The sequence below is a fragment of the Fragaria vesca genome, unplaced genomic scaffold (genome assembly GCF_000184155.1).
Source record: "Fragaria vesca subsp. vesca unplaced genomic scaffold, FraVesHawaii_1.0 scf0513070, whole genome shotgun sequence".
Lineage (NCBI taxonomy): Eukaryota > Viridiplantae > Streptophyta > Magnoliopsida > Rosales > Rosaceae > Fragaria > Fragaria vesca.
Window position 1 is genome coordinate 25,578 of NW_004443442.1, and position 15,446 is coordinate 41,023.

A 15,446-nucleotide genomic window follows, 5' to 3' on the forward strand; every position below is an offset into this window, starting at 1 on the left:
AAGACCGAATACAAAATGCGCCTACCCAGAAGTTTAACATACTTAGATGCACAAACCCAAGAAGAAAGAAAACACCTTCTGCACTCAAATTTCCCAAAAATCAAATCGAAAGATAACCATATTAACGGATTCCTATACATGAGAGCACCTAGTTTACCCGAAGCACCATATCAAAACAAAACGCAAAGCCCATGTCTTCACATCAATTCCTAAATTCTGAAAACCTAAATCCAATTTGCCTCCCCGACGAGAAAGCTCGATTACAGCACGCAGAGCCACAGAATCTGAAAACCTAAGAACAATCGATCAGAAAAGAGAGAAGTCAAAAGGAAAATAACATAATAGGAACGGAAAACCAATTAGCTTAATTCTGGAGGAATCTGAAGGAAATCTGAATTTACCCAAAGCCTATTAGAAACAGTAGGTCCGCGCCAGGCCGCATAATAATAGAGTAAATTGAAAAACAAAAATGAATGGAATTGAAAACCATACCCATAGACATCTTCTTTTGCAGCTTCAAAACCACTCGCAACTGATTCAAAAACCTCAGTAAAGGTTTGAAATTGATTATCCAACCCAGCCAAATCCTGCACACAACATCCAAAAGAAATGTGATACCAATATTTTTGAAGTCACATGCATGATACTTGTATTTTTTAAAATATTTAAGATTTTCAGGTGAAATGCATTGGTCTGCGTAATTTATAACACTGATTTCTTTCCGTATTTCCAATAACATTTTAGAAGATAACAGTTTTGCAAGACTGTTGCAAGACTGAACTGTCACTTTACTACTAAAAAACATGTGCAAACACCTGCAAGTAAAAGAGGCCGAATAATCTACCTCTATGAAAATCCTGGTTCCATAACCTTCTGCAATCTGGATGAACCAATCGGTTCCCCAACTATCGAGTAATGGTCAGTATTCAACCAAGTTCTTTCATTTAGTTGAGTCCATTAACATCCAACCAGTATTTTGCTCATTGATTTTTTTAACATCAAGAAATCTGAGATAAGAGCTGTCCATTTGTAATTAAAAACTCTAGCACTCTATTTACCCACTTCACGGTGAAAACATGTTTAATTATAATATGTGAATGCAAGTTCTTACCTAACATTACTGACATAACAAAAAGGTCACCTTAAAAACAGAAACTGCCATAACAAATTTCTCCTTTATTTCTGTCATGTATCGCCCACCATGTCACCTGAAATGAATCAATCAATCAACAGCTGTACGGAAAATATTCCACTGCATAACACCAATATCTCCATCCCATCAGTCACTTGCATAATGAGAACAAAATAAACACTTCAAAGCATTGGAGCTGATTTTCTTGTTGATGGAAATGTATTTTGTCTCTGGAAGAAAATAATACTATAAGTTGGGAAGAGTTTGAGTATACCTTGGTGAGATAATGTTCAATGTTGCCAATCTGAAAAGCTGGGTCCATTCTGCAAAATTGGAACATAATGAAGATATGTTTCCAACTTGGGGATTTTTTTGAAAGGAAGAAAGCAGAAACTTGTATTATTTTTCCATTTGATATACTCATGAATCTTTTTCACATATATATTGACTTATTGATATTGGATTATCAACAGGGGAATATGGTCCTTACTTTAATGTGTATATCCAACACGCTTCTGTGCACATTTTGCAGCCTTAACCTGTTATAAGGACCAATATGGAGATGAATATACTGTGCCAACTTGATGAACTTGATCACATCATATCTATCCTCAAAAATACTAACATTTTGAAACAAAGACAAAGCTGTTCATGAGTATAAATGCAGATATATCTTGAGCAAAAAGTAGAATTTAAAATGCTTTTTCAAATTACCTTTCCTGGGCTTGGGTCTTGCCCATCCCAAAACACATAGGTTTGTATCATGTCCACGCCTCCATCTTTGGCCTTCTGAGTCAAATCCGGCCACATCTGTCAAACCCAGAACATCAAAGATTTAAGCTATAAAAAGGAACAAAAACTATACCAAAATCAGAACTCAGCTATCAACAAAAACAACCTTATACTTGGAGGAAGTAGGAAACTGGCAAAATCAATTAGAAAAATCCTAGCAATTAGACAGAATTAAATAAAGAAAAGCAAATATACAAAACCACTTACCCATATTTCTTTTCTCTTGTCTCACCCAAAAAACCATTAACGAATATTCCATTCTCTTCCTCACAGCAAAACCCAACAACCCTGAATCCACCAGATCTGTTTGATGAACCTCTTCATGTAATTAATGTCATTTGTATCAAAATACCGATTTTACTAATTCAAAATCAGAAACGAAAATTCATTCTTTTAAGTATAATCCACGTGCATCTGCATTGATCACAGTTTTCACAAAAATACTCGTCTCTATAAAGGAAAAGTCTTTATGCACAGTATGTTTTTGTACATTAATTGTTTACCTAGAAGACTAAACCCACATACACATAGAAAAGGTAGCAAAGCACCTCTACAAAATCTGGAATCAACTAATACAAACAATTTTGGCCAAATATTTTTTTCATTGTTACAAAAAAATAAATTAAAACAGAAGTCCCCAAAGATTCCCAACTAAATGAATAATATAGAATTGTTTGAAGTCTTGAATGCAGAAGAAGTAGCACATACATAACCTCAACACCATCAAAACTTCAAGCAAACTACATAAACAGCAAAACCAAATTCTTTGTTTTCGAGCCGGAACTTAAAAAAAAAAACAAAGAAAAAAAAAGAGAAATACCATTAAACTCACAAATAAACAATCTTACCAAATAATAATAAAGTATTAATCAAAAGCTAGAGTTCTATGCGGCCTCATAACTTTTCAAAGCTAGGATGCAAAGATAATCAAAATACATAAACTTAAATATCTTGTACAGGAAATATTCGGTATTGCCAAGGAGTGGAACACAGGGGAGTTGTATTAGAGTTGCTGCATTAAAAAGACCCAAAATCAGAACGGAAAACGAAGAAAGAAACAAGAACCCAAATTCTTGGTACATAAATTTTGTAATTGAAAATATGACAAAGTAAACCATTTGAAATTTGACCAAAAAATTACATATTTAGAAGAACTGAGCATATAGATCAGGACAGCAGCATCCAATTTTTTTTTTCTAGGAACGTTCCTTTCTGTACCTGTATGATTGTCTCTAAACCCCTCCCTATTCAAAACCAAAAAGAAAAAAGTCGGCTGGAAAAAAAAATTCAAAGATCTAAAAGATTCATGTACATGCATATAACTATCAGATTAGGAAATCGGTACTATTGGTTAGAAAGGTGAAGACGAATGGTATAACAAAAATGAATGGAATTGAAAACCCATTACGCATAGACATCTTCTTTCGCAACTTCAAAACCACTCAACTGATTTGAAAACCTCAGTAAAGGTTTGAAATTGGTTATCCAACCCAGCCAAATCCTGCATAAAATATGAGGAAAACATGACCAATCTTACCAAACCGAAAAATCCGAAACTCATTTGCACCACCAAAGTTGCATGTGCCAGATAAGAAGCTTACCTTGAGCCGAATCCCTCAAAGATCTTACACTACATACCTGAACTCTATAATAGTATAATTATTCTAACACATAATTACAACAAAATAGGAACCCACAGCACTAAGATTTCGTATTGGGCCCACCCTTTTTTTCCCAAATTCAGACCTCCTCCTTTTCCTTCATGGAAACCCAGAAAACAAAACTTTTTATAAGTCGTATCATAGAAAGTAAGGGAAGAAAATGAGAAAAGCAACTTACCGAAACAAAACACCATATGTAGAACTCACCAATAAACCCAATAATGTACCTGAAACTCTTTGTTCAACAAACCCATTAAACCCAATAATGTACCTATTCTTGCAGCAGTTGTTGCTGGGATATCAATAACTAACCTGGAAAATATGCATACATGATTTTCAATAGGAACTGTAGCCATATGCATATAATATTTGAGCAGAAACTATCAAATCGGCATTTCATGTCTAGAGCGATAAAAAAATGAGCCCCAAACTGCACCTCCTCAGTTTAGGCACGTCACAGTGCCGCGAGTCTCAAAAGGAAAAACGCAAGGCAGTTAATGTAAGAAAACATTTAAGAAAAACACAACAGAAGCGTAAAAACATTTTGAGGTGTAAAACTTAATTTTTCTCAAAGTACTTTAATTCACCAAAAACCTGATACAAGGAATGATTATGAAATCATGAACTCAAAGGAATACAAATTATCAATTAGAGTATCATAAAGCAAACTCATAATAAGATTGGGCTTTTCCCTTCTCCTAAAATTGATTTAAGAAATGACCAATAATAAATAAACTTAAAAGAAAGAAAATTACGAGGCATAACAGAACAAGACCAACAAGATATAATTTGGTACATGAAACTCAATTATAAAAATAAAAGAGGCAACTTAGAAACCAAGTTACCAATCATAAATATGCACACCCAACTCCTCGCCACTATCTCATCCCAGTGCACAGTACTTGCATCCACAAACTATTGTACGGGTGAGCTTTCGTCCTCGTTGCTCAAGGAACTCTTGAAAACAGATAAAGAAATAGTTTCAAAGGGCCCAGTATAAAAACAAGATTGAATCCAAATATTTAATGAACGACAAACTTTCAAAAACAATTTTATGATCAAATAAATGCGGCGCCATAAAACTGTACCTGTTGGCCGGTCCTTTTTATACCCACTACCCAACTTACCTCACTATATATGTGTACAACAGGTAAGTGTAGCGAGAGTGTCCACAAACGCCCTATCGCCTATGGCCTAGAAGCAGTGCCACTCCACAAGGGATGTAAGACGCTCTTCCGTCCATAAAGGCCCCTCCGGAGGTTAGGGGACTGAACCCAAGGTAAGTCGCTATGCTCCTCTCACTCTCAAGCCATCAATAACTCATATAAACGGTTACCATATTCATAATAACCAAATCGTGCAATCTCAAATATGCATTAACAGTTTATAAAACAAATATCATTAATCAAGGGAGTAACAATTTCAAACGTTGCTTGAGCAACAATTTCAAACGTCACATTGCCCAATTTCAAACGTCACATTGCCCAATTTCAAACGTCACTAGGTCATTTCCCCAAGTTCACCCACACATTGCTTGAGCAACAATTTCAAACGTCAAGCTTGCAAAAATCCAATTTAAATACAATACAATACAACTCAGATTCACCAATGTTAACCACAAAGCTCTCACAACAGCCAACTTATAAGATATAGCCACTTTAACACTTGTTTCATGATCTTCACAATATACCATTATTAAAACGCACAAGTCAAATGATAGAGCTTTACACAAGTTGTGATCATGATCTCATAGTATTAGCATTTAATCAAAAACCATAACAGTAGCTTAAGTGTAATGTCATTCAAATTCTCACATCAACACCCACCTTGGATGATCACTGATTCACCAACTCAACTTAAATAAAATTACTGGATAATGATAATCAGTTTAGATCAAGCACGAGCAATCCATTATGCAAATACATCCACTCCAAGTCTATTTTACAAATTTACCTTTGATATCAAAAGGGTTAATGCAGAAATCTCAATTTGCTGGTCTTCACCCATTTCAAGAACACAGTAGCACCCAAAGTGCGAGTTTACTTCCTCTCTTCCAATACAGCTATTTCTCCTTCTCATTCCTTCACAAAAACAGTAACCACTCAACACCTAAACCATTACCAAACTCATAACCAAATTATGAGTTTCCTCCTTACCTTAATATCAGATTAATCATAACAGAATCGAATCTTCAATTCTGATTCTTGACCAAGAATGCAGCAGCTAGGACCCGATTCCACCTTCAATCTCCCACTTCAACAACAAACCAAACTTCAAGAAATATGAACAGAATCCAATCAAATATCAATTACCCAAACACGTCAACACATTAAGCAAGCAACATGATAAATTTCCAGAAATGTAGACTCACACTTTTTAATCAATTAGATGATTCAGTGTCCCCCAATTTGAAGTCTATCCCAACGTAGAGCACAGTAGCTAGGATTGCTCCTCCCGCTCTGCTCCCAACTTTCGCTCATACAGACGCAGCCATGACAGGAATCCAAGCAAGGATGCCGAGAAGGTCGTCGACGATGACGACGGAAACGAAGTCAAATAAACCCAGAAACCAAAATCATCAAAACCCATTCTGAATCGATTACTTGATAACTCAGAATATAGAAGATGAGGGGAGGATCACGTCAGTACCAGTTAGAGCCGGTGGATCTCGCCGTCGTTGACAGAATCTCTCCTTTCGCCGGAAGGAGAAGAGTCGGTCGGCAGAGATAGGGTTGGAGAAGCTCTTGGTCGGCATCAGTTTCTTAGGGTTTCAGGAAGAATCAAGAGGAGGAGAGAAAAGGGAGAGAGAGTCTTAGACGAAATTGACCAACTCTCCCTATTAAACAAAAAGCTCCACCGCCCTTTTTAATTTTGGTGGCCCAGGTGAGATGCGTACGGCCCAGATTTCACCGAAACAAATTTATATGAATGGCTACGAACTCTTAAAAATTCAACCAAAATTTCCATAAGTTCCGTTGTTATCCAACTATTAAATTATGAACTTGACTTAGTAAAAATTTCTAAAATCTCCTCAAGCATATTTTAAAACCATCAAGGTTAGAGCTATTTACCAAAAGACCTTAAATTAAATTAGTCAAATTTTCTGGTTGTTATATAAATAGGGTCGACAACAAAACATACCGGATAATATAAATGAGTGATAATTAAGAGAATAGTTTACTTACTTTTTACTTAAAAATTGGCTCATCCGAGTCTCTCATCTCCCACACTTATTCAATGACACTCCTCTATATTTTGAGCCGCCTCTAAGGAACCCGATACTTTGTCGGCAAAATACATGCATATATTCATCCTTTGTTAAATTGCTCATCCGTTCAACAACATATTACAAAATGATATAATCAATTTTCCTCATATCCACAAAATTACAAATAAATAAATAAATAATTGAATAGCTGGTTTTACTATTGAAGATAAGTTATAAAATTGTTCAGAGAAAACCATTATCGAAAAAAACTCAGCTTTCTTAAGGCAAGAATTGAAGAACTCAAGTCAGTACTCACTTGTTTCAAGTCATCTTCATAATCTTCAATGTCATCATTTATCGCAACTCTATCATACACTGCAGAAAATAATTTATAATAAGTTAGTTAATCATTAAAATTTCTACATGTTCTTGGCTCACATTTTCTTGGAGAAAGTTTTTGTTTATTTCCCCAAAAAACATAAGATTTTTTATGGCAAGCAAAATAGTACTCACCAAGCAGTTGCATGTGCTGTGTCAAATCAACCTATAGGGTGTCCAAAACAAAATATAAAAAAAACTCATCAGAAAGACCAACATGGATTTATTTGCAATGACAAAACAGGTATCATTTTGTCAATTCATACTTGCATTCATAGAAAAAGAGGTACTGAAACTTCAAAGTGGCATATTTCAATTCATAGTTTGTGATATACTGATATACATACTACTCCCTCACCTTATAAAACATGAAAAACCATGAATAATGATAAGCCAATTGAGTATAGTAACACTGTAAAACACACCATTAAACCATAAAGCTGAGCCACAAAGAAACATTTACAATGTAGACAAAGTTGAAAGAAAAGACTTACATTTTAGAATAGCTGCAAAGAGAATAAGCAAGCCTGAATTTAGAACTACATAAAAACCAAAATGTGAAATTAATCAAAAACATAATTATTGAGGAATCTGAAGCAAATAGACAACAACATTGTAACAAAAATTGAAGGAAAATAATTAAAGACAAACACCCATATGGAGAAATTGATGTCTACATGCACTATAAGGCAAATGAAAATATCAAACACACTAGAACCACAGTCTGATCTAATTGAACGAAACCAAAAGATTGAAATCCTTGATCTAACTAGAAAAATATAAAAATCCAAGTAAATACCAAATACAGATGTGACAAAATATGATTTTTTCACTCACCTTGATCCAACACAAAGGAGTGAAACCTTTGGAGCTAATACTAGCATTCATCACCATTTCTAGTTTCTAGCTCTAGTTATCTCTTCAATTTTGTGATTGCTTTTGGTAAATCGAAAATCAATGACCTACGCGCAACTTCAATGATAAAAAATGGTGATTTAAATTGTTATGTTTGACCCTTATACACAAAGTCTGATAGTTATAGTTGATCAATTTCAAATTGCATGCAACTTCATAAAAGAAATCATCAAAATTTTGCAGAGCCTCAAATGTAAAGACATTACTTTTATATCAAATAACATTGTTGGCAAATAATTTTAAGCACATTTAATAGCAAACTCTAATAATTTTTTTTTTTGTAATCTAAGGGTTAGAAGGCAGTCCTCACGCAGTTACTATTAATGAAACCGCAGAACACAGGAGGGGGGGGGGACATAAAAGCCTAAACCCCATAATGTAAGAACACCTAAAAACAATATCAGGAGACCCTATGCATTCAAGCAAGAACCATTTAGCAAAGAGTGCATCATTGGCAACTCTATTTGCTTTGCATAAAACATGGCGACATAACAGAAAGCTAACCCTCATATGGAGCCATAAAAGACTATGTATATCTGCTTTCCCATTATGCGAAGATTTCACTCTGCCGTAAGGAGGCTGCGACCATTTGACTAAGCAAGGAACTCGTTGCCTCAATAAAGCAGTCATAGCATATTGCGTGTGCTTACCAGGACATAACCCACTTCGCCCTATAGAATAAGAGCTTATTGACGGTAAGAAGCCACAAAACATTAAACAATGTAAGAAAAATAAAACTAAAACATAAATAAAATTAACAACCCAGACCTGGCCCAACAAGAGGACCCAGGCCCAAGTTGTGACCAAGATCAGAAGGAGATCTCGGGTCGCCAGCCAAACCCGGCCCATCTCGACCACAGCCACCGGATGACCAGCAGCACCACCGCGCCGGAATCGTAGAGCCTCCATGGTGAATCTACTGCCATCCCCTTCGCTCCATGATAACCCAACACCCCAAACAAACAAAACCATCCTCAGATTGACTCTATCAAGTCCGATCCTGATCAGATCTACCTGTTGGGAGCCTCCTCTAGCTACCACCATGTGCAAACCGCCTCTCCATATCACCATGAATCCACCGCCGCGCTCGGAGCGCCATGGAACTCTGCCACCCCAACCAAACAAACCCAAATCAGACCCATGGGATCCGACCCAAATCGGATCTGTTTGAGCACCATCATCCCTCGCCGCCACGAGGATGTCGCCTGCAACAACCCTGTTGGTCCACCCTTCAAGCCATCGACGGTTGAAACCCAGGATGTCAGCCGCCGCGATCTCCCTCTCCCTCACCTCACACAACCCCACTGCTATCTCTCTGATTCGTATAGACTACCAACCAGAGAGACCCGGCTTCTCAAATGACCCACACGGGATCGCCAAGGCCCGTCCGACGACGACGAAACTGCTCGCCGTCGGACAGGGAGAAGTAAACTGTGTTTAAACCCTAGCTGCCCTCTCTCTCTTTCTCAGTAACTCTAATAATTTTTTTAACTTTTACAATACTAAAAACAAAAGTAAAGAAGCAATCATCACCTTCCCAGCAGCATTGTCCTGTACAAATGAAATGAATAAATTGCAAAACTGATACAACAATAATGAACTTGAGAGCATGACCAAGTTGAAAAATCCATGTTGATAAGTATCATTTCAGTAGGCAACTATTCATATATTCAAGTGTATCAATCATACTGCATGAAATAAAGTATTCGAAGCAACCAATTTTTATTAAAATCCTTATCAGACTGCGCTAAACATATAATGAAATCAGAAATTACTCACAGCATTGCAAGACTGAGGCAATAGATCAGTGACACCAATTCCCTTGATATATTGTTGTGCTCTAACCTCCTGCAATAATTTTCATCAGTGACAATAATATCAAAACGAAAACGTCAAGTCTCAGTACCTAAATATCCTAAACTTTGGACCAGAATTGACATGGGCACTAGTGAGAACAAATTCTAAGGAATCAAAAATTTCACAATCAAGCTATCCATATAGATGCAACAACATCTATATCAAACCTAAATCTCACTTTCCAAGCTTCACTTTTAATATCTAGTTGGTCCCAATCCAATTTAAGACCAGCTCTTTATATTCACAAACTTTCGAAAACAAACACTCAATTTATAACCAATGCATATTGCACTATCAACGTCATATATAATCTGAACACCAAACATGTATACTCAGCATGGCCGAATTTTATTTTAGTTTATATAGCTCTCAACGATATGAAATTGATCATGCAAGTTCAAAGTAACATCCTGGCTCATAAGATAGTTAGAGAGAAGCTCTCTGACCCTGTATAGCAAGTGAAACCAATATTCAGCTAATAAGTGTCACAAAAACGTTAAAGCTAGAATAAATTTTAATTCAGTTGTTATATGGTATTGAATTTGTGTTGGACCCTTGCACGTAATGGTACTTTTACAAGAAATCTATTACATGATCTAAACATGTATGTTTAGAACTTGGATAATAAAACCTTATTTTAAATTTTGAGAATTTCGAGGACGAAATTTTTTTAAAATGTGAGTTTGTAACTCCGTTACATTATATGTGTGAGACGTCATGAGAGATTTTATTGAGTTAATTGTTAATATTTTGATGAATTACTTATCGGTCGATATTCGTGACTATTGACCGACTCTTAGTTACCTTTATTGTGACCTTAAAATTATCCTGTAAGTTAAAGTGAGGTTTGTCGGAAGATATTTGTCAAGATCTTTGAAATCCGAGATAAACCCTGCAGGACCCACCTCAAGGGAAATTCTATCAATATTTTGGCATAACCTCCCTTGAAAATGGGTAACCCTACTTGAAAAATAATCAACTCCTAACAAACACTTCTAATACCAAAACAATTATCATCTGCTGGAGCCACCCATTCCCTCAAATAAACAACCACCACATCACACAATAATATCATCAAGCAATTTCATAACTTAACCTCTCGTAACATCAACACCAAATAAATCTTTCAAATCACTTCTAAGTTGAGTCATAAACTTTTAATACACATTACCATAAATTAATACATCCTATGGTTATTAGAGCAACTAATTGAAGGAAAAAAATATACAAGTAGGTTAAACCGGTAACCTACGAGTGAAAAATGGATGAGGTGGAAGATATGACTCGCCTCCTACACTTGCCGAACCAAACTCTGCAAACTGGGCATTTAAAAACGAAAAGCCCAGGGGAGAAGCATTTTTTTTTTTGATTGAAAGGGGAGAAGCATTTAAAATGTTAGCGTGAGTGGACAAAAATAAATAACAATAATATTAACTTAAATACGGAGCAATGAAACCAAAATTTATGCTTTCCCAAATTTTCCGTTGAGAAACATTTATGCATGTCACTCTTGCAATTTTCCAAAAATATTTATGGATAGAAGTGATGAACCAATCCCATTGGTTCCAATAAATCATAAAAATGGGGAATAGGTTTCACCATCACGATGAGCCTCCCAGGCTAGGGTCGGAGCCTCCCAGGCTCTAATAGCGTCCCATGCTAAGTGCTTTACTCACTTATGGTGAGAACCGCTAATAAAGGCTAGCTAACAATAAATATAAACTGATCGGTGCCTCCCATGCTATAATAGCGTCCTACGCTAAGCGCTCTACTCACCTATGGTGAAGACAGCTAATAATGGCTAGCTAGCAATAATAAATATATATAAACCCTTTTATAGTGAAGAAAGATAATAAATAATAAAAATGATAAGAACAACACTTCCCCAAAATATATTAAATCATTAGTGCATAGTACAGTTCTCAGCTGTACTTAGAAATATTACGTAATAATTGCGGATTCTTTAATAATATAATTCACTTGACATGTCCCACATGTCAAATAAAATTAGCAAGAGTTACAAAAAACAAATGGAACTCATTAATCCAAAGAAAATAATTGACACGACCCACCCCGAATTTCATCCTGAAACCTGGAGTAAGTCGTGCGGGGACCACCTCCAAGGAAAATTTACCGTAAAGATTTATAAAACCTCCCTTGAAAATGAACAACCCTAACTCGAAAATTTCAAATTTACTCTCTCATTACAACACCTCCAAACATCATAATATTATCCAGCTAAAAACAGCAAACATTATCCTTCAGAAATTCTAAACATAAAGTCAACCGACTGAGCACACCACCGAAATAATATACAAAAATCCCAAAGTATTCAAAGTTACTAGACACTAGCGGAAGCAAGAAAACACTAGTAGGTTAAACAGGTAACCTACTGATGAAAACTGGCGGAAATGCGGGTGACTATGCCTCGCCTCCTACTAGATCCAACCCGAACTCTGCAGACTAGGCATTTTAAAACGAAGGGCCCAGGGAAAGACATTTGAAACCGTTAGAGTGAGTGGACAAAAATAAATTAATAAACATATTTATGCTTTCCCATTTTAATTTCCAAAGAAAAATATACTGCATGCGGCAGCTCAAAGGCATTCAACTCATAAACTGGTAATTTCACGACTAGCTCCGGTTAGTCACCAACTCAAATAAAATGGAGCCTCTCAGGCTAAATTATATATAATCATAAATATATATATATATGTATGTATTTATACTCGTCATACTCCTTGTACGAATTCTATGAAGGAATAAGCAAAATAGAAATTCATACAAGGCTACTACGCTTGCGTCTAACGCTCACGTCTAACGCTCACGTCACACCATAATAGAATTGTACCTCAGTATGGCTGAAAAGCACGAGTGTATATACGTGTGGACTCCCTATATGAAAACCTATATGAACCAGAAAAAAAATAGTTTTCATATAGGGCTACTAAGCTTGTGTCTAACACTCATGTCACACCATAATGGTATTTTACCTCATTATGGCGGATCAAGCACGTATGGCTAGCTAGCATTTATATACATACTATACTCACAATATCCATTAAACATATCCACTGAAAATCTCATTTTCAGGATCTCTCCAAAGGAGGAAAATTGCCAAATATCCGAGAAAGAAATAAATCTCAGGAAAAGAAATAAATGATGAACAAATAATTCATCGCATGCTTTTCAATTAAAACAAAAATCCACTCACAAATTAGGCCTAAGCCTGATGACGCTCCGAGGCTTCCTCTGCTCGGGCCTCCTCTTGTCCTGTTCCAATTACAATATTAATTTCCTAGTCGAAATTTCCAATAATTAAACAAAATGGGCAAAATTAAACATGAGCCTCCCACACACTCATCATTGCCCAAATTCGCCATTCTTAACTCAATACGGCTCAACTTCACCGAACATATCGGCAGCCGTAAATACAACTTCCCACAGAAAACGACTTAAACCCCACGGCCGGATTCTACATTAATTAACCGCCAAAAATACCAAACTTCGGAAATTCACAAACCTATCCAAAACTCATCCAAAAATTCCATAACTCACTCCAATAAACTCCCCTTAATATTCCAAATTTAAAAACATTAAAATCTCCCAAACAGCTTCGACGCCGGCAGCGGCGGTCGGAGGCCGATTCCGGCGACCTCCAATTCCTATGAAATTTTGACAGAATAATCCTCTCATCATGCTCTACAACTTTCCTAACTACCACAAACCCAAAATCCAAGCCTAGCTACGCCAATCGAGCAAAAACATCCAAATCGCCCTAGAACTTCCACCTCAAATTTCTTCTTACCTGAAGCGAACCGGAGTGAGTCCTTTTAGAGCAAGGCAGCTGGGTTGGAGACCTACAAAACCATACCAAGCTTGCCCGGATTGGTGGTCGGAGGAGGGAGTTCCGGCGATGGAAGACTTTGGGCAGCCCGAGGTTCTAGGCGGGAGAACTCCTTCACGGCGACGCTAGGGTGGCTGTCACCGGTCCAGGGATGTAGCTGGGTCGGAGAGCAACCGAACGGGACCGGAGCGGCGGTGAACGGCGGCCAGACGGCGGCGGAAAGACAGCCAGAAAACCGGGCAGCGGGAGACTCGGGGAAGAGGGAAACCGGGAAGAAAAAAGAGAGGAGAGAAAATGGATTTGGGCCTCACACCCCAAACCGGTCCAAGCTTATATCAACCCAACTCAAAAATAAAACACCCCGAAAAAAATAATACCCGAATAAAAATTACCTTTTACTAGCTAAAATTTACCATTTTTACCGCCGTCATAATTTTCTCCTACGAATAATCCTCCGCATATAATCGTCCCCGAAACCCCTCTAGGGACCAATTAAACTATTACCTCAATGACGGAGACGGTAAAATTCTTATTATAACAAAGCTAGTAAATAAGGTAAAATATAAGGGTCGGGATGTGACAATAATAAAACTCTAATATGCCTTTGAAATTAAGGAAACTTTAGCGCATGCATGATATTAAAATTAAAAGTCCACTCACAGTGCTCGGCTATGCTTGCCGACGATCCGAGGCCTCCTCCACACGATTCTCCTCACGTCCTGAACAATAAATAATATTAAATCTCAAGACCAGATTAATACTTTAATAAAAATTCTAAAATAAAAGGGAGCCTAAAAATTCTTCTCCCTTGCCCAACTTCTCCACTTTTAATCTATTAAGGCCCGAACTTCACCACAATCATCAATAGCCTTAAAACAACTTTTTAAAGTTTAATTCATACTAATGCAACGGCCAAATTTTTATTCTAACAACCGTCAAAATCCTCAATCTTTGAAAAATCCCAAACCTAACCAAAACTCCTCCAAAAATTCCAAACTTCACATCATTAGAATCCTTTCATTAAAACAAACTCAAAAACATGCAAAACTTCCCCTAAGAGGCGGCGCCGCCGTCTGCTCTGCGGGCAGTGGCGACCGGTAGCCTAACTCCGGCGACCTCTAATGCTCACCAAAATTTGACACAATCTTTCTCTCAACACGTACAACAACTTTCTTAACTAGCACAAAGTCCAATTCCAAGTCTAACTGGGTAATTGAACCAAAACAACCAAAAATCTCAATTCTAAAACCCTAGAATTTCCATCCGAAAATCCTCCTTACTTGAAATGAAATGGATTGATTCCTTCTGGAGTATTGTTACACCAAGAAAGACCTTCAAGATGAGCCAAATGTCTCCAGCTATAATGGCTGGAGGAGGGAGATTCCGGCAAAAACTCCTTTGCTACACAGTCACGCTTCCAGTCGATTTTTCTCCCTCACGGCGGCAAGGCACGGCCAACCACCTGCCCAAAACGATAGCAGAGACAATGCCGAGTCTAAGGGGACCAGAGCGGTGGTTTGAGATGGCCGGTCGGCGGCGATCGGAGGTGGAGAGTCCAACGGGGTCGGGAGAGCACACGGGAGAGAGAGAGAGAGAGAGAGAGAGAGAGAGAGAGAGAGAGAGAGAGAGAGAGAGAGAGAGAGAGAGAGAGAGACG

The 15,446-nt window shown here is 37.3% G+C and overlaps 1 non-coding gene across 1 annotated transcript; it reads right to left on the bottom strand.

Annotated features, from left to right (window-relative positions):
- Positions 1-1,929: 1,929 nt before the first annotated feature.
- On the bottom strand, positions 1,930-3,180 carry LOC101306398. The gene is made up of 2 exons (XR_185486.1): positions 2,132-3,180; positions 1,930-1,942 (listed from the first exon to the last, which is right to left on the bottom strand). It is a non-coding gene; the product is annotated as an uncharacterized LOC101306398 (transcript).
- Between the last annotated feature and the right edge of the window lie 12,266 nt (positions 3,181-15,446).